We start from the raw sequence: 18,995 nt of genomic DNA, 5'->3' as shown, positions 1-18,995 counted from the left end.
AGCAGAAGGAAATCTAGTTGTGTGTCCCCTAGTGACATGTTGGTCAATGATGGACCACATATGCAGTGGTATTACTATAGAACTATACTGGAAAATTTCTTCTAGCCAGTCATAGAATCCCAACATGGTAGCAGAATACACTGCTCATGCATTACACTGTGGCAGTACTGACATAAACAAAACCTGCCACAATGATAGTCATTTAAAAGTAGGGCACCTATAATTATGTACAGTAATTATTGATAATAAATGACTGTTGTTGGCTTATGTATTTATGATGTTATGCTTTTATCATTATTTTGGAGTTTAACTTAAAATAAATTAGTGTCTAAGTGTATGCTGTGCTACAAACTGATTGACAGCCACCTCATGCACCTTGCATTTACCATGTATCTTTTTTTGGTGCAAAAAATTGAACCCAAGGTACTTAATCACTGAACCATATCCCCAGCCTTTTAAAAAATTTGATATAGAATCTTGCTTAGTTGCTTAGTACCCTGCTAAGTTGCTGAGGCTGGCTTTGAACTTGTGATCCTCCTGCCTCAGCCTCCCAAGCTGCTGGGATTACAGATGTACACCACCAAGCCTAGTTTATCAAATCTATTGATAGTATTATTTTCTCTTGTGCATGATGTAATCTTGTGTTATGTTGTTTTGTTTCTCATGGTTCTGAAAGCAATATGCTATACCACCCACCACCCCCCACACACAAACACAAACAAACACCATATAGACAAAGTGTATAATAGGCTACATATGGTCTAGGTTGCTGTAAATATATTTGATGATGTTTGCAAAATGACAGAGTCAACTAAGGACATATTCCCCTGAACATCCCTATCATTAAGTGGCACATGACTGTATTGTTGCACGTTTAACATCCAATGGATTTCTACAAATTAATTAAGAAAATGACAACCAAATAGAAAACTGAGCAGGAGACTTCAAAGGACCAAAAAATAGATAATAAAGGAAAATTAAATTAAAATCACAATGAATTAGGTCTGCATATCTCAGAAAGGTCAAAATGGAAAAGATAGACCCTCAACTTCAGTGAGGTGTGAATTGGTAGAACTATCACACACTACAGAAAAAAAAAAAAACCCTTGGGAAGACAGATTGGCACAATTTAATAATACCAAAGTTGTGAATAAGGCAGGACCCCGCAAATTGACCCCTGGCTACATCTTTAACAGAATGCACAGAGGTGTGTATCAAGGGACAATGAACAATAGTATTCATTGCAATAGTGCTTGTGACAGCCCCAAACTGAAAAATGATCCAAACGTACATGAATAACAGATCTACTCATAAGGAATAGTGCTAGGTAGGAATGATCACCAGCTAAGCAGTGAGCACTAACACCAGAACACTCACTGTGTAATTCCATTAATATAAAATGAGCAAAATCCAGCAAAAGGAAACTCTACTATTTAGTTGCTAAGGGAAAACAAGGAAGTTATTTTCGTAATTGGGATAATGGCTACTTTTAGGGACAGGTCCTGGAAGTAGCAATATTATCCTCTCAAATTAGGTCCTGATTACACAGGTATTTACTTTGTGATAAATATTTTTTCTGATTGTGTCTTATATTTCACAAAAAAAGAAAAAGATAAAAGGACATTTTTCACCAAATCACCACAAGATGAAATCTTCCAGAAACAGTCTCACCTGGCTTCCAACAGTCCACATCAGCACACATACTCAGTGTAGAAATACTGTAGTAGTCCAATTACAGTCATTGTTTACCTTCTGGACCCTGGCTCTCATAGTTGATCACATCTCATTCGATTTTAGTGCACGAAGCTGAGCACCACATGCAGACATTTGGGATGCAACCACAAGTCTTTCTATGAGTTGAATTTCCTTTAGGATTTATTAGTTTTTCTCTTCTCAATTTCCCTACGTAACTTCCTCAACAATTCATCTGATCCTGTCTTAGTACATGCATTTTGATTAGTAATTGTATTTTTTTCCTTTTATGCATTTTATAGTATCCTCAGTTCTTATAAGTAGTATTGTCTCAATCTTCCATTCCTGTGCAACCAAAAGCTCTAAATTCATGAGTAAGAACAACGGAGTATTTGCCATGACTCAGAAATCTGGGCTGCTCTCATCTGGACTGGGTAATAGAATCTGCAGCTGGAACATCCAATATGGCTTGGGCTATCAGGAACTCTCTTTCCATAGGGTAATTGTCCAGCAGAGTAACTAATTCTCTACGTGAGGTTCAGGAATTCTGTTAGTCCTTTTTTTTTTTTTTTTTTTTTTTTTTTGGTTATTTTAACAAAATACTGGAGGTTGAACACTTTATTTAAAAAAAAGGTTTATTAGTTTTTAGTTCTAGAGATTGAAGGGTGTGGTATTGCTTCTGCTCAGCTCTGGTAACGGCTTTCTGGTTCCACCACACCAATGATGGGAGCACATGGAGAGGGAAAGATCATATGGTGAGATAGGAAGCCAGAAGTATTCAGCAGCCTGGCTTGCTCCTCATTACAGCTTGCTCTCACAGGCACTAACTCACTCTGGAAGACCAAGGATGAAACCCCATGAGCTAATTACCTTGCATTAGGCCCCACTTCTTAAAGGTTTCACCAACTCCCAACATCATAACACTAGGTGTCAAGCTTCCAACACACAAACCTTCTCCAGACCAGAGCAGTCTATGTCACTGTAAGGACTGTGGATTTTAATTCTCAAGATGAGTAACCATTGGTATGATTGTAGTATAGAATCTATGATCAAAACATACTCTGCTGCTGCATATAGACATAGCAAAAGGGGATCACGAGAGAAAACAGGAGACAGAACAGATTTGATGGCTGAGATTTGAATGTGGTTTCCACTATTCATGGTGGTTGGATTCTGGAATTGTTTGCAAAATAAAGAAGTGTCAAGGGTGACTCCTATTTGGAGAGGAAGCAACCCAGAAAAGGGATACTGTGCATAGATTGACAGGTAAGGGATAGTTGTTCTGCCACTATAACAAATACCTGAGTTAATCAACCTATGGAAAATAAGAAAGGTTTATTTTGTCTCACAGTTTTGGGGATTTGAGTTCATGGTCAGTTGGCCTGGCTACTTAGGGCCTGTGGCAAAGTGGCACATCATGGTGGGGAGTGCATAGCAGAGCAGATTATTCATCTGGATGCTGAGTCAAAAGAAAGAAACTGACATCTTATAATCCCCTTTGAAGGCACACCCTCTGAGCCAAAATTTCCCATGAGGCCTCACTCCTTAGTTTACACCAATTCCCAATAGTGACACCCTGCAGATTAAGATTTTAACACCTGGTTCTTTGGGGGATGCTGAGGGTTCAAACCATGGCAACAGTGAACAGTGAGTCTGGTTTGTTGACTATACCTTTTAGAGATTCTTTGGTCGACATGCAGAGTTGTGGGCTGGGTGGAAAGTGGTCATTTGAAGCATACATTTGGAGTCCTCTGGTCCAGAGAGAAGAGCATGCCTAAGAATATGTCCTCATAGGGAACATTAGTGGGAAAACGGAATGGGGCATTTCAGTGTCATACTAATGAGCCCCAAAAGAGGGCAATGAAGTGGCCTGACCCTACACTTTGTCACAAGAGGACCACTTGCCCAGAGCCAGGGCCTCTTACCTGATGGTCCATCCCAGTAGGACGCAGACCCTTATTAAAGATACACCAAGACAGCTTCCCCACAAATAGCATTTATTAAAATTTGTGTTTTTCCTACAAGGGTTGGCCAAGGTAAAGGTGAGAGTTCTTCTCCATTTTTCACATCAGACTGATAATGTGCTCACACTGCAACAAAGTTTGAGGGAGGCAAATCTCACACAATGGCATTAAAACATGCATTGTACATAAGAACAGCCAAGGGATCATGCTTTTGTTAGTTAATTTATGTCAAATAAGACTGTGATATGAGAATGGCAAATTACAATATTGTATAATTTGGAACTCCAAAAGGGAAATCCAAGTTGTTTTGCAAGATAAAGTACAACATCCTGAGACCCCAAAAACTTTAGGCTAAAAATTGAATATTGTGTAAAAATCATAGCTCAGTAGGCTTTTGACTGGCATTTTATGGGCCACTGCTGAGAAATGCTGTTCTACACTTTGCATGTTACCTTACTTAATATGGGAAAATTACCTTGAAATAAAGTAGCTTCTCTCCTCCACATTTTGCAGGTGATAAAATGGAGTCACAGGGAGAGGTTCCCTAACTCTCCTCATTTACTTTATGTTAAAGTTGTCAGAATTAAAATGGAGCCTCTTGGGTTAAGCTTGAACAAAATGTAAATTAATCAGGGAGGTGGTAATGGAGGCAATGTCACCTGCATTTGCCTGTTAACAAGAACTGTTACAAGAGACTGCCAGAACCATCCCCTTGCACAAAGCCATCACAACCTTGCTCACAAAACACTTCTGTAAGAACTGTCCAACAACTGCCCACCTAACCTCAGGTAATGACACTTTTAGGATTCTTGATGAATATTGGTTTATTCATGCAATATTGATATTCTTCATGCAATCTTCCTGGAGATGGAACCCAGAGGGCTTTTACCACTGAGTCACATCCCCATTCCTTTTTAATTTTAATTAGGAAACTGAGTCTTAGTTACTAGGGTCTCACTAAGTGGCTGAGGTTGGCCTTGAACTTGCAATCCTCCTGGCCCTGGGAATACAGGCATGCATCACCATGCTTTTATTATACACATGGTTTATTATCACATGCATGTTCTCATTGCAATGTTTTTCCAGAATAAACTTAATTTTTGGAGAATATCTCTATGCTTGTTACTGTACTAGCTGACTAGGAGACCTGAAGCACTGGATTATCTCTTATCCAGGATGTCATCTGTACCTTGTGAAACAGCCTTCAGACTCAGGGTGGGTGACGTAGCCTGCTTCTTCCACACTAAAACACTGAAAAATCTGTATCAAAATCATCAGGCAATATCAAAAGTCATTCCAATTAACCCACAAACAATTTGGAGAATATAAATAACAAATTCAGACTTTGACACATATTTGGGAGGTGACATGGGGCACACCTAGGTCACAGTGATGTACTGAATGATGTGCCAGATCATTGAACTGAGTGAGCACACAAACCCAGAGGTCTCCTCTCCTCCTAACTGGCACTCAGTTAATGCTTATGGGCCCAGTTCTCCACATCCTCACAGAATCCCAGGGCACTCCACCTGGCAGGGATTGTGTCTTCTCCAGTGCCTGTGAGCAGCATCAGGGAGGCCATGCAGGCAGCTTGATGAATAGGGGAAGACACAGTGACCACACTTGCCTGCAAAAAAGTGAGGCTTGTGAGTGAGCAAGGCATGTGAAACTGTTAACTAGCACAAAATGCCATTCAGATGTGCCAACAGGTGAACAACACAACTCACACTTCCCCTGCAGGACTGCTGGGGGTGTGCAATTCTCCTTCCTCAGATAGATCACCCTTGCACTGGGAGCACTAAGAAATTGCAATGCAAGCTTCCTTCATTGATTGTACACTGTGGTCTCTTGAAACAAGCTACAGATCCAGCTCTGTTGGAGAAAATGGGCAAAATGTGTCTGGAAAAGACCCCAAAGTCATTACAACGTTGTACTCCCATGAAACAGAGTTTCGCAGAAACTTGCAAAACAAATCGCCTATTTGAAAAATAAATACCACAAAAGAAATAAAATTGTGTGTTTGTGTGTGTGTGTGTGTGTGTGTGTGTGCATGCATGTGTGCATGCACACAAATTTTCTGGTGAAATTTAGTGGAATAGATTGATTTTTCATATTAAGTAAATTTCGCAAAGTGATCCCAGATGTTACATAAACAAATTTACATCCTAAGAACTATGTATTTATTTTAGAGTTTATAAAAAAAATAAAATTAGTATATCCAACCTATTACATCAGTGGTGACCTAAAGTTTTCTTTATGAATTTACATAAAAAGAATCAATTTCAGATTGAAATTTTGAACAAATAAGGTTAAAGTGGAATGTTTTCCTGGAAATGATGGGAGTCATGGAAATCGTGAGTCATGGGAGTCATGAGGAAAATGAAGCAAAGGTAATATGAGGCCTGAGTACAGGAACTCTAGAGAGTTCCATGTAGCAGGGAGGCATCTCACTCTGTGTGTAGTTAATCCATTTTGAATGAATTGTCATTAATCAGTTCAATGTCTATTAAATATCCATTTGGAGGTTGGAAGAAAATTCATACTAAAAACTATTTGAATACATTTTTAATCCTCACTATGTCTTTTAAACCCATTGGGGCAGACTTTTCTCCCTCCTCCATTACCTGAGGAGAAGCCCCCGAACAGTCCACCTTTAGTACATCTTGGGGAAACAATGTCAACTTCCAAGCCCAGCCAGGGTTCCAGAAGAAGGCTCTGTGTTTGGTAAGTAATGCATGTGTCCTCCATCTGTTTCAGTTTCCATGGTTTTAGTTACAAGTGATCAATTATAGCCCAAAAATATTAAATGGGAAATTTCAGAAATAGCAATTCACCAGTCTTAAAATGATTTACCATTCTGAATAGATGTTCTGATGAACTCTCACACTCTCCCATTCCATCCCATCTGGAATGTGAAGGATTTTGTCACATGGCAGGTAAGGATGCGTATGCTAGCCACATTCTTCCCCCACCTAAGCCGGAGTGCATGTGTGCACACCTAGTTCTACCAGAACACACAGTAGACAGGGGCAGCCACCTTAGATTTGCCTCAGGAAGTTTTTTAACCTCTTATTTCTGCATAATTGCAAAGCCACCAATTGAACCCAGGGTCTGGCATAACCTAGGTAAGTGCTCTGCCACACCCAGGCTGGGGAGCTTTAGTAAGAGGGACTCCAGTCTTCCCATTATAACCTGTCTGTAATTATAAAACAATCTCTTTATTGATGTGTTTCATGGACCAAGACCCAAAATGATTTGGCAAAATAACTCTCTACCCTGCCCCCAAACATCAGGGCAGTGATGACTTTCTCCATGTCTGGATTCTGTAAAATTAAATAAATTTGTAAAAAGTCAAATGTTAGACTAATACATCTGGAGGAACAAGAGTTTGTTTCCCCAGGGCTCAGAAAGAGGCCCCCTCCCTCGCCCACTCCTGGCGGACCCTGGTGCAGGTGCTCCCAGTGGGGGTGCATCAAGAGGCCCCAAGAGCTAGATCTCTTTACTGCACCCAGGGCCCTCTGCCCCACAGCTGGCCCACATTGCTGCAGGTGACACATGCTCCCAGGGATGCTCAAAGGGTCTGAGGTCTCAGAAAGGCCAAAGACCCCCACTGTGGCCTGTGGGAAGATGCTAGGAAGTCCCACTAGCTCTAACTCCAAGGCCTGTTCTAGTGTTCTTCATCCTGGCAGAGTGTTCCTGGTCCCAGCATACACCATGGACACTCAGGGGACAGAATCAGGGGTGGGGATGAGGTAGCTCTGCTGGCCAGTCAGGCCAGGGACAAGGTTGTAGCCCCTGGTAACTGGCTGCTACTGAAGGCTTGAAGAAGTGTCTAAAACTAGTGTTTGGGTCAGGTGGGGAGTTCCCCCCAACTGGGGACCACCTCACTGCCCTTGTGATCTTGCAAAGCTCTTCTCAATTCCATGCAGTAAAGATGTCCCCCACTCCCTCTGACAGGTGCTTCCCTCCTTCCACAAGTGGAGGCTCAAATCCCCATCCATTTGGAGACCTGACCCTGGCTGCTCTCCCCTGCCCCGGAAGCCTCCTCAGGGACTTGAAGACTTGATCCTTTGGAACATGCCTCTCCCTGCTGGCCTTGAAAGGTGCTCCCATCTCCCGGGCTAGAACCAAATGCCTCCTTCCTGTGTGCACCCGGATAATAAAGGATAGACCTTCGCCTCTTATATTTTATACATGATGCTTCTTTTAATGCAGCCAAAAAAATGATATTTGCTTTTCTCAGAACCATAACCATACACGATGCAGTGACCAATTCATTCCATAAAACACCTAGGCTCCTTAAGAGGCCAGAAGACACAAGTTACATCCAGCCCATCAAGGAGCCAGAGGCAACATGAGCCCCCAGCCAAGCTTGGGCAGGCCTGCCACAAAGCAGGGCCTGGCTGTGCAGCTGGAGGCAGCAGAGGCAGGGGAATGAGGACAGAGGCGGCTGGTCTCAGTCCCGTGAGTCAGAGACCAAGGGCTGCTCATCAAGCTCCGTCAGGCAAAGGCAGCCCCTGGGTGTGCCTGGTAGATTCTAACGGCTTCCAAGGTAGGGAAGGGAATGTGCAGTGCAGGAGACCCTGACAGTTGTTACCCTCCACCTGGCCTGCCAGGGACGCCGGGCTCAGGGACACTAGTGATCCCAAGGCATGCCTGTCCCCCAACCCTGCTAAGAGGTAAGAGAGGGAGGTGGTGTATGTACTGCTCACAATGTGACTCCTTCACGAAGACTCAGGGGAGGCAGCTGTTGCTAGTCTGTGAGTGAACGAGGGCGGGGACACTGGCACACTCACCACATGGGCAGGGACCAGCATGTGCACCTCCTGTTGCACCCCTGGGGAGGTGCCAGTCTGTCCTTTCCCAGGGCCTCCTTGTCTGCCAGGGTCCCAGCCAGGCCTGCTCCTCCACCCCTCCTTGTGCAGGTTAGTGCTGGGACAGGGGTCATTGCCGATTCCGGCTGCCCAGCTTCCTGAGGTCCTTGTTCTGGCTGCGCTGGGGGTCATCCATCTTGTGGACACGGATACATTCCTTGAGGTTCTGAGAGCGGATCTTGGGGTTCAGAATCTCCTCAGTCATGGATCTGGGGAACCAGCCTCTCTCCTGGTCATGCAGGCGCTCCCCAAAGATCCACCCTGAGGAGGAGGGGCAGTAGGGTCAGGCACTCCACAGGGGCAGGGGCAGGAGCTGGGGCCTGGGTGGAGCTCCCCCAGCTAAGGCTCCTGTCTGTGTGGGGAGCAAAGCTGAGGGACTGAGTTCAGCTGGCCTTTCCCAGAGGGCAGCAGCTTGGCATACCCGGCTCGAGTGCTCAGGCCAGGTTCATCCCGGTGAGCTGGGAAGGCAGGTGGCGAATGCAGAGGACCAGGCTGCAGGCTCTGACACAAGCTCCACACTGATGCGGGAGCCCATTCTGGACCCCTCAGCACTCCCATAGGAGGCCAGGAGCCCCCAGAGTGAGAGGCATCCAAGGGGCCCCCTGGAGTCCATGCCCCAAGCCTGGACCCGGAGGTCACCTTCTTATTGGTCAGTTCCTCTCAGAGCCTCAGCCTCCCAAAGGCCACTATAGCCAGCTGAAAGTGGCCTCTGAGCTGGTAACACTTGAGTCACAGTGCTCTGGCCATCTCCCCCACTGCTTCCTCGGCCCCCTTCTCCCACTCCCAACCTGGGCATGGGGGCATATTTCCACGAGCTCTGGGGGGCCTGGGGCATGCTCTCTGCAGGTCACCTTTGGGCAGGTGTGTATTCAGTTGAAGAAGGAATCTGGAATGGGGCCCAGAAGGGGCCTGAGTGGAGGAGGCCTCCCGGGATGGGCTGGTCGCCTGGCCTGGGCAGAGAAACAGGGAAAGGGGAGCCAGGCACAGTGGCCACGCCTGTGATCCCAGCAACAGAGAGCCTGAGCCAGGAAGAATGCAATTTCAAAGCCAGCCTCTGCAACTTAGAGAGATTCTCAGTGCCTTAGAGAGACCCTGTCTCAAAAGTTTTAAAAGGGCTGGTGATGTGGCTCAGTGGTGGACAGCCTCTGGGTTCAACGCTCAGTACTGTAAATAATTAAATTAATTTAATAAAATTAAATTCTGCTGGGTCTGGGAAGGAACTTCATTTGGTGCTGATGTCATCTCTGTGTGTGTATGTGTGGGGGGGTCCTGGCCCCCAGGGAGCCCCGAGGCTAGTGGTCACAGGCTTCCCTGGAGGCCTGGCTTGGGGCTTGGCTTTCTGCTCACCTCCCTTCCACTGTGATGGGAGGATTGAAGCCAGATGTCCGAGGGCAGGGGGCCGCAGAATGCCTGCTCCGGCTGGGCTTGCTGGGAGGGGTGAAGTGGGACCTCACTTTGGGGAGGAAAGTAGACACCGAAAACAACCCCTTGGGCTGAGAGAGAAGCAGGGCTGGGATCCCCGGGGCCTCACCATCTTCCGTCTTCTCCAGGATGTTCAGGATGTCAGCCAGTTCCAGTGTCAGCTCATCAGGCTGCTGGGCCACATACATACGGGTGCATGCACTGGGCCTGCGGGCAGTCTGATGGGAGGAGAGGGGGGATGGCATGTCCCCATCGCGGCCCCACACCTGTACCCCGGCAAGCAGTGGCTGACAGGGACAGCCCTGCAGCTGGTGGGTGGCTGAGCCCCACTTGATACAGGACTGTGAACTCCCCAGCCACGGACAGGGCTCACCTGAGGGGGAGGGGGGCTTGCTTCCAAAGGCAACACCACCCAACTAGCCAGGAGTTCTGGGAGAGAACACCGGAGGAAGGGACCCTCCGAATGTGAGGCGGTGCTCAACTGAAGCTTCAGAAGGCACCCCAGGGTGTGGCCCTGGAGGTGATTTGGGGGCTCAGGACAAGAGGTCAAAGCCAGGAGCCATGGCTAGTCTGTGAGGCGCTGGGCTCGTGCACCTTTGGGTCTTAGATGCTTTCCAAATAACTGGCAACCCCCAAAGAGCCTTGGAGTTTGGGCCCAGGTTCCTCCTGGTGTCCCTGTGGTTCCTGTCACCTATGACCCAGTGATTGCTATCTTTATGTTGACCGTCCAGCACTGGCAAAGCTGGGGTCGGCATCCTTGGTGGTGCTAAGCTCCTGCGCCGTGCAAGGCCTGAAGCTGTGGCCCAGGGAGCGAGTACAAAGCCCCCGCAGTGGCCACTTGCCAGGCCAGCAGTCACCCGGAAGCCGGGATGTGAAGGAAACAAACTTGGTTCTCCTGTTGGGGGCCAGCGAGGTCATCCACCGCTTCATCTCACTCCTGGCACAGGGAAGAGGATGGTGCCCCAACCACAGAGCAGAGCAGAGCAGATCCACCCAGCGTGTGGTCCCAGCCTTCCCAGCAGGCCAATGCCCTGCGACAGGAGGAGCTCCCAGGAGGCCCTCCTCTCAGGGTGCATTTAAAAAGCCAGGCAGAAAGGGGGAGTCACTCCCTAGAATGCACTGAGGCGTCTCAGGGAAGCCATGGTTTGTTAGCAGCAGCAGGGTGGGGAGGGTTAATGTGACCCCCAGCCCTGGGGACCCTGGTGGGAGTGGTGAGGCAGCTGCAGAGGGAGCAGGCTGGCCGGGTGGCCAGGAAGGAGCCCTGGGCCCACGGCTCATGGAGCATCCCTCCCACATTGGTCTCGTGGGTTCTGTGAGAGCTCTGGGCTTCGAGGCAGCTGTCCAGGCAGCTCAGAGGGAAGAGGTGAACAGGAAGACACGCGGGTGAGGGGCGGAGGGAGGAGGAGGGCGGTCCCCTGGTCATCCACCCAGTTCTTACGCTAGCCTGAGTGTGAAGCCCTGAGGGAGCACGCCTGCACACTGAGCTGCCCCGCATTGGCCCACACCTGAAGCTGTGGCCCTGGGGCAGACCCTCCCCGAGGGCTGGCCTCCCATAGGTGTGGAGTCTCATTCCACCTGGGAGCAGGCCTGTGGCAGAGGAGGCCAGGCCTCCTAGCAGGGTGGCTGGGAGGGGCCGCAGGGGTGTCACAGATCACAGAGAAAGTAAAATAATGTCTGATGTCTTGCATCTCTGGAAATGTCTGTCCTCACTACTCTCCTTATTCTTTCATTCTTTATCAGTCATAGATTATAGCCAATTATCTTCAGGGAATATTAAAGAACTGAAGGTTCCTCAGATTACCCCTTAATCCATTTTTTTCCCATTTATTTTGATAAAAGCATCATTGAGAGAGTACTTTGGCTCATTGCATAGGGCTAATTATATACTGCTGTATGGAGTTTATTCTCTCAAAAATAGAGTGAAATGTGGAATTGACGTAAAAGTGCTTTCCAGAAAATTTTGGCATGGTGATATCAGGGCCTTCCAGTTCACCCAAGTGTGTAGAAAATTGTCATAATTGAAGAGCTCTTTCAATAGTAAAGAATTTTGCCACTGCTGAGATTTTAGCATACTTTAGATAAGTTTTTGTGTGCAATTTCAAATTTCTTGTTTTATTCTCCAGAGTATAATGCAGAACAAAGACACTCAAATATTCCTCTGAAACTAACTTTTCTGTTTTTATGGAGGGGTGTGAAAAGTTTAAGAATCAGGTTCTAAGATACATTTTTGTTCTTATGATATATTTTTTATATACAAATTGTCTTTTAAGTTGATCACTTAATTGTAAAAGCAACTTCTTTCTTTGCTTACTCCCTCCTCTTATATAAGAGCAGACACAGCAGATATATGATGGTTTCAAATAGATTTTTGCATATATGTACTATGGCTTATTACAGCACATCTCCAAAAATGTCTGCTTTACTTATTTCTTTAAGGCTTTAAATAAAAATCCCTGAAAAGGATATGCTCTTAATAAATATATCTGTTTGCCATTCAGAGCATGAACTGTGTCCTTAGTGGCTGAAAATAGTACTTATTGACTCTGGATAGCCAAGGGATAAGAAGAACCAGAGCTATAAGCAAGACATTGACAAAATCGACTAGTTGTACCTAGTGGAGCTGAAGAAGGTCAAGCATCAAGCTTAGAGGCCATAAATCCTGGTGTTGATTCCTTTCCTGGAACCTCATTAGTACTTCACTCTTAAACACAAATCCTCTCCTTTTTATGCAAATGACCTCATTCCATCTGTTCTGTTTACTCCCAGAGAGGATTTTTCACTCTCCTTCAGTGAATAAAATTGAGTTGCTCATACATCTATACTGGTCAATAATAATCTCTTATTTAAATATTTTATGTCAAACAAAAAAGTACACAAAGCTTGATTTTGATCATTCTATCAATCATAGGATATACAAGGAATAAATGTTCTTCTCAGACACTATTAGATTATGATTGCCTCATTTATACCTGGAATGACAGAAAAGAGAAATATAATCAATATGCTGGGGGTCCCTACACAGAATAAATGAAGAAAGAAGACACTTTTTTTTTGGTATCCTAAGGAAAGATCATACTATACTCAAAGAACCAAAGGGAAAATGGTGACCATGATGGTGCTGGACAATTGGAAATATAAACCTATGAGGATGGTGACTCCTGAAAATATTTTAAAAGACGTCCATTAAGCAGCAGAATTAGGAGGAAGAGAAAAATCTTGCAAAGGGAAAGCACCAGGGGCAATGAAGAGAGAGGCCATTAATGAGCTTACCTACACTAATCAGTTCACTATGTTTATCTGATTATTGTACACCTTATTGTACACCTACAATTAAAAAAACAATAAAAATCAAAAGCAACAGAAGCAAAGCTGGTTGCTTGTGACTGAACAATGTCAGGGGAAAAGATTAAAGCAGAGTATATGGCATAATTAACAAAAATAGCAATGAAACAAGTGGAGAAAACAATAGCATTCTTCTCGAGATTGCTTGTTCACAGTCAAGAATCTTAATTACTTTGTGCTCTTGCAATGAGCACTGGTAAGACTCTAAATGACCTTGTTGCTATAGTTTCTGGTTGAGCAGACACTACATAAAGCCAGCTGCAATGAGGAAGCTGTGTTGAGTTCTCAAAGACATTGATTTTTTGATCATCCATTAATTCTATATTATATGAAAGTCTACATATACTGTACTGAAGTTCCAAGCATTATATGTTACGTCAGGTAGTATTGTCATGATGAAAACAACTTTGTTATCTCAATCCTATCTCCTCATCTTCAATATTTAACCTCCCATTACTCTTTCCTATCTATAGATGCACTGAAAATATAAGCAAAACCACAGGTTGAATCAAAGCTAATTATACCCAACACAGTCATCTGCTATCTACCTTCTCATTTGAAAGAAAAAATTCTTTTGTAAAAGAACAATATGTGAAGCCATTCTCTTTAGTAATTCATTAATTACTAGTAGTAGTAATTATATAATTTTAAATTATTCAAATTAATCTTGAATAAGTTATGCTTAAAGAACAATGGACTACAAATACCTAAATTGTTATGGCCTTTTATGACAATAAACAATTAAAACTTAATTTAAAAATTACATCAAAACAGGAATATAGTTTCATATGCATAATTCAAACTAGCCAAATATAGCTACTTGTGAATAAAATTAGTGGGAGATTTGACAGGCATAATAGATGGTAAAATTAGATTTAGGAATCTTTTCCTTCCATGTGACTACAAAACAAAAATGCCTAGTTACTTAGCTCACTAAAATTTTTATAAACCATGTTGTCCCACTGAACAAAGGAAGAGATCAACTATATATAGATCCAGTGAGAGTAAAATTAGATTCAAATGAAGAGCTTCCTAAATGATTCTTTTCAAGAAGATCAAATAATCATTTAACACCAGGAGGTTCCAATTAAGGAAATACAGATATTCTTGAATATTTACACAGAAAAACAATAACACAGAAAATAATCTACCCAGGCAATGAAAATTTGACTTGCTATGATGCAGTATAACTGGGTAAAGGTGAGGTGGATTTGAAAAGAAGCAGCAATTGCCCAGCAATTCCCCAGCACAGCATGGTTTCTAGTGGAATTCTGGGTTCCAGTTAGTGCTCAGGATAAAAAAGGGAGTTGGAGAAAAATCTGAAACCCTTTCTATTACTGTTTCTACTATCTGGTGGCATAAATCCTCATTCAATACTAAATCAATATAACTTTCCTGGTATGTAATATTGTATACTGGTTAACATAAGGTGTGAAACCTTCTGCTTTATAATTGATGTGACCTGATAGAGAAGACATAATATCAGAAGATTAAAAGACATGTTTTTCTTTTTTTTTAACATGATTTTTTTTCTGATGATCAGATTCTGAATTTTCTATCCTCACATAAACTTGCTAGTATCTTTTAAAGGATTATCAAGGATATGCAGATATATATATATAACATAATTAAAACTTACTGAAGTTTTTTTTTCTTTTATCTTTCTCTCTCTCTCCTCTCTCTCTCTCTCTCTCTCTCTCTCTCTCTCTCTCTCTCTCTCTATTGTTTTGGTAGTACTAAGTTTGAATCCAAGGTGATGTTCATGCCAGGCAATCACTACTCGACCACTGAACTATATCTGTATCCCTTGTGGATTTGTTCAGTAATCTGTTCACAAAGGAAGTTGCTGTGTGTAAAAGATCAATGGATGAGGGCTTCCTTACAGGACACTAAATGGCAAGTGTCTCTACAAAACCTCAATTCAAAGGAAGAATTCCTTCAAGTAAAATAAGATATCTCTGCAGGCCTCAAATTTATTATTGAGTCTCCACTTTCCTTGACGAAAGTACAAATATGCATACCTAGGGTTGCTAGCAGTCTTCCTTCTGTTGATCTCTTTGGGGATATGCATCTTTCTTTCAAGTGTGTCTCATTTCTAACTTATTATCTTAAGCCAGGTTTATCACTGCCCCAGGTATCTAAGTCATGTCACCACATTTCCTAATTTTATGTTATTCAAGAAAAATATATCACTGATAGAATAGAAATGTGATCACCTCATTTGCAAAAAAAAAATGAAGTTATGATTAAAAAGTAAAATGAGTTTTCCAAGGTTCAAGTTCACAATTGAGAACTTGTTCCTGAGAGAAGGACTTTTTATGATAGAACATAGTCATCTATATTTTAACAGGTTTTTCTTCCTCTAACTGCTTTAATTAATAATATTATCATGAAAACTATATTTTTTGAAAAATAAATTCTGAAATATAAATATATAAAACATACATATATCTCTCTGTTGTTTATCTATACATTTATCTCTTTTGAATCTCATTGTATTTTACTCTTTTTAGTTTCTTCTCTAATTTTTATGAAGTATTCTATATCTATAATTACTCTTCCCTTGTGCAATATCTCCAAAGGCTTCCAATTTTCTTTGTGACACAGTTCAATAAATTATTTCATAGACTGTTTAGGGAATATAACCTAAATAATAAAGTGATCAAGTCAGGGTTAAGTGAGTGTGTACTCCAAAGTTCATTCTTCTCTTTCTATAATAGATGTGTCTGTCCTTTGATAAACAGAAATATGATTTCTTACCAACTGTTCTAATGAAGAAGTCATTTATTCAAAAGATTTCTACTTATATGTCTCATTGAAAAAGAAGTTCAGAGTTTAAACAAGAAATATAGAAATACATTTTAAAGACACATAAATTCACCTACTAGAACTGCAATGCACCTATTCAAAAGAAGTAATTACTATTTTTATAAGTAAAGCAGAAACTCCATGATTCATAAATGCAACTGGTATGATTTATCCAGTTTCCAAATGGCTGATCAATTATGAATATGCTCCTTTTACATGAACTATGGAAAATATCTTTTACTAGCATCTTTCAGCAAAAGACATATGCATATGACAACTACCAGTAGATGAGCTCTGAAATCTATCAAGATAATAGCCTAATATTTTAAGAGTGTATTCTGCCTGTGCTGAATAAACACAGGATAAAGGTCACATTTTTAGATACTGAGGCGCAGAATATTCAGTGGAACATTTACAAGTTTGACCTTTCAGTGAAATGTATGTTCACATAACCATGCCACAAAAAGATCAAATAAATTTGAACCATTTTCTAGTTGCTTTGCAATCCTTATATTCTTAGTACACTTTCACATGAAAGGTTAGTGTTACTTTTTAAGTCTGTACCTCCATCAGATGTAGTAAGAAAATGTTGCTTCTCAAATTTTTCAACATTTCCTGTTTTTACATACTGATAATGCAATGATGTTCAAAGTGGTTAAATTAAGACTCAGCTTCAGTTATAGCTCAACATTTTTCTCCTTCTGAATTATAGTAGAAGTTTTGCAATTTTCTGGATTTATCTCTTGTTAATACTTTAAGTGGAAAGCCAATACATTGAGAAGAACTAAAGAGTTTCCAGTAGGTATGCCTTTCAGGTTCCTGGGCTGCAATAAATCAGTGTAGGTTCAGAGATAATGCACTCCTGATTAAAGTACCAAGTGGAAAGTTGCAGAAGTGTGGCTGAGCATAAAACCTGACAAATGAAACAAAACAAAGAGAGGAAGAAAATCTATGAGGTTAAATGTCATAAATATAATTGATTAATGAGAAAATGAAATTGAAGATGCACGATGAAAAGAAGCTAAATGCTTTTGTAGGATGATTTTGTGATTCAAAAAGAGTCTGTATACTTAAAGAGATCCTGACCCACTAAATGTTCACTAAATTTTCACTAAGGGAACTAAGTGAGTGACTTTCTGTTGGTAAGGCCCTTCGGTCTCTGCTGGAATCCTACTTAATATCCTTCTGCCTTGCTGTTTTCCTTATTGTTGAGCCACAAGAAATTCTGTTTGAATAGCATATATTTGTGTCACAGAAAAGAAATTCTTCCTGTGTCTCCACATAGTCATGGTTATCTTAAGGAACCATCGTGAATCCCCATAGCTCCCTGAAATACAAGGACAAAGTGACAATACCTTCCTAGTTGTATGCTTCACTTTTGCTTTCATTTACACAATCTGAACACCACTCTCAACCATATGCTACTCCTTCACCACTGTGCAGCCTTTAGATGTGCTACTTCACTTCTTTGGTTCTCCATATTAATATATCCATATTAATATACATCTTCCATGCCTCCTGTGGAAATGAGCTCCAGGGGTTGGAGCTCAGGAGTATGATGTAGTGGGCCACACACAGCTGAGCAATGCAGAGAATGCTGCTGCCTCTGGCCAGCACAGTCTCCTTGGACACAGTATGCTGTGGCCACAACTGTTTGCAGGCTCCAGATGTTCCAAACCTGCTCAGTGGCCTCAGGACTGGCCTGTTCCCTACCTGGAATAAGCACAGAGCATAAGTGAATTGGTTTCCTCTTGCCAGTTTTTAAGAACTTTGCCACAGAATATGTGGCCTGTGCCTTTGTTGGAAACTGCCAACCCAGATGGTTCAGGAGAGCAGGAGAATACTCATGTCCAGGTGTCCCAAGTGAAAGTAACCAAGCAGCTGCAGAAGCCCTTCAAGGAAAAAGATTGAGAGCAAAGCACAAAATACTCAAGAAAAAATGAAAAGCTAGCCCCTAAAATGGGCAAGGACACATTTTCTTATATGGGAGAATCTGTGATGGCAGATTCTACACTTATGGTTGTTGCTCCAGTAATGGGCAGAGGAGAGCAAGAGCAGGAATAGTTGTCTATTGGGGCCCAGTCACCTGTTAATTGTAGGCATTAGACTTCCCAGGCGACAGACAAACCTAAGAACAGAAATTCAAGCAGTCTGCAAAGCCATCAAAAAAACCAAGGGTTTAGAACATGAATAAATTGGTTCTATATAGACAGCATATTTACTCTGTGTGGCATCGCTAACTGGGTCCAAAGCTGGAAGAAGAACCAGTGGAGGAAGAGTGCAGGAAAGAAGATGATCAACAAGGAGGACTTTGTGAAGCTGCAGGAGCTCATCTGTAGCATGAATATTCAGTGCAATGCATGCCCATGGTATTTTGCAATTTGTGGAGAATGAAAAGGCTGATAGACTGACAGGCAAGAGAAGGGGCTGAGCTTTCACAGACTGAAAGGAGTCACTTGCGTACTCAGAAGAAGGCAAGCAGTGGCTCTTGTGGGGTCCAATAAACATCTTGATAAGAACTGCTTAAGTGTGTCGGAAAGTAAACATCTGAAACTCAATAATTCTGAGATCAGTTTTATGCTTATTAGGTTTGGTATATTTCCATTTGTTTTATTGCAGTCTGACCCAAAATTTTTGCACTTTGATTTTTATAAGAATATTGGCTAAAAGATGAATACTCTCTAATCAGCCTTTAAGTGCTCTGCTAAAGTGATATACCCAGATTTTTGTCTTTCTTTAGAGCAATGGCACTAGATTTCTTCTTTGAGAAACAGACAGGTTAAAACTATTTAGTTTTTTTTGTTGTTGTTGTTGTTGTTATTGTTGGAAAAGCATTAAAATATTCCATTTTTTGGTTGTGATTCTCTATAAAATAAACACATTTTAAAATTTC

At 42.4% G+C, this 18,995-nt stretch overlaps 1 non-coding gene and 2 pseudogenes across 1 annotated transcript; 1 reads left to right on the top strand and 2 right to left on the bottom strand.

The window, feature by feature from the left end:
* Positions 1-3,758: 3,758 nt before the first annotated feature.
* On the bottom strand, positions 3,759-3,860 carry LOC143386149 (small nucleolar RNA U13). The gene has a single exon (XR_013089542.1). It is a non-coding gene; the product is annotated as a small nucleolar RNA U13 (small nucleolar RNA).
* Positions 3,861-8,452: 4,592 nt separating this feature from the next.
* Positions 8,453-11,506, bottom strand: LOC143386129 (ephexin-1-like; annotated as a pseudogene).
* A 6,181-nt stretch (positions 11,507-17,687) lies between these two features.
* On the top strand, positions 17,688-18,606 carry LOC143386128 (ribonuclease H1 pseudogene; annotated as a pseudogene).
* Positions 18,607-18,995: the final 389 nt, after the last annotated feature.

This window comes from Callospermophilus lateralis, unplaced genomic scaffold (genome assembly GCF_048772815.1).
Source record: "Callospermophilus lateralis isolate mCalLat2 unplaced genomic scaffold, mCalLat2.hap1 Scaffold_113, whole genome shotgun sequence".
Classification (NCBI taxonomy): domain Eukaryota; kingdom Metazoa; phylum Chordata; class Mammalia; order Rodentia; family Sciuridae; genus Callospermophilus; species Callospermophilus lateralis.
Note: the sequence above shows the minus strand (reverse complement) of the source record. Positions and strands in the feature narration are given on the sequence as shown.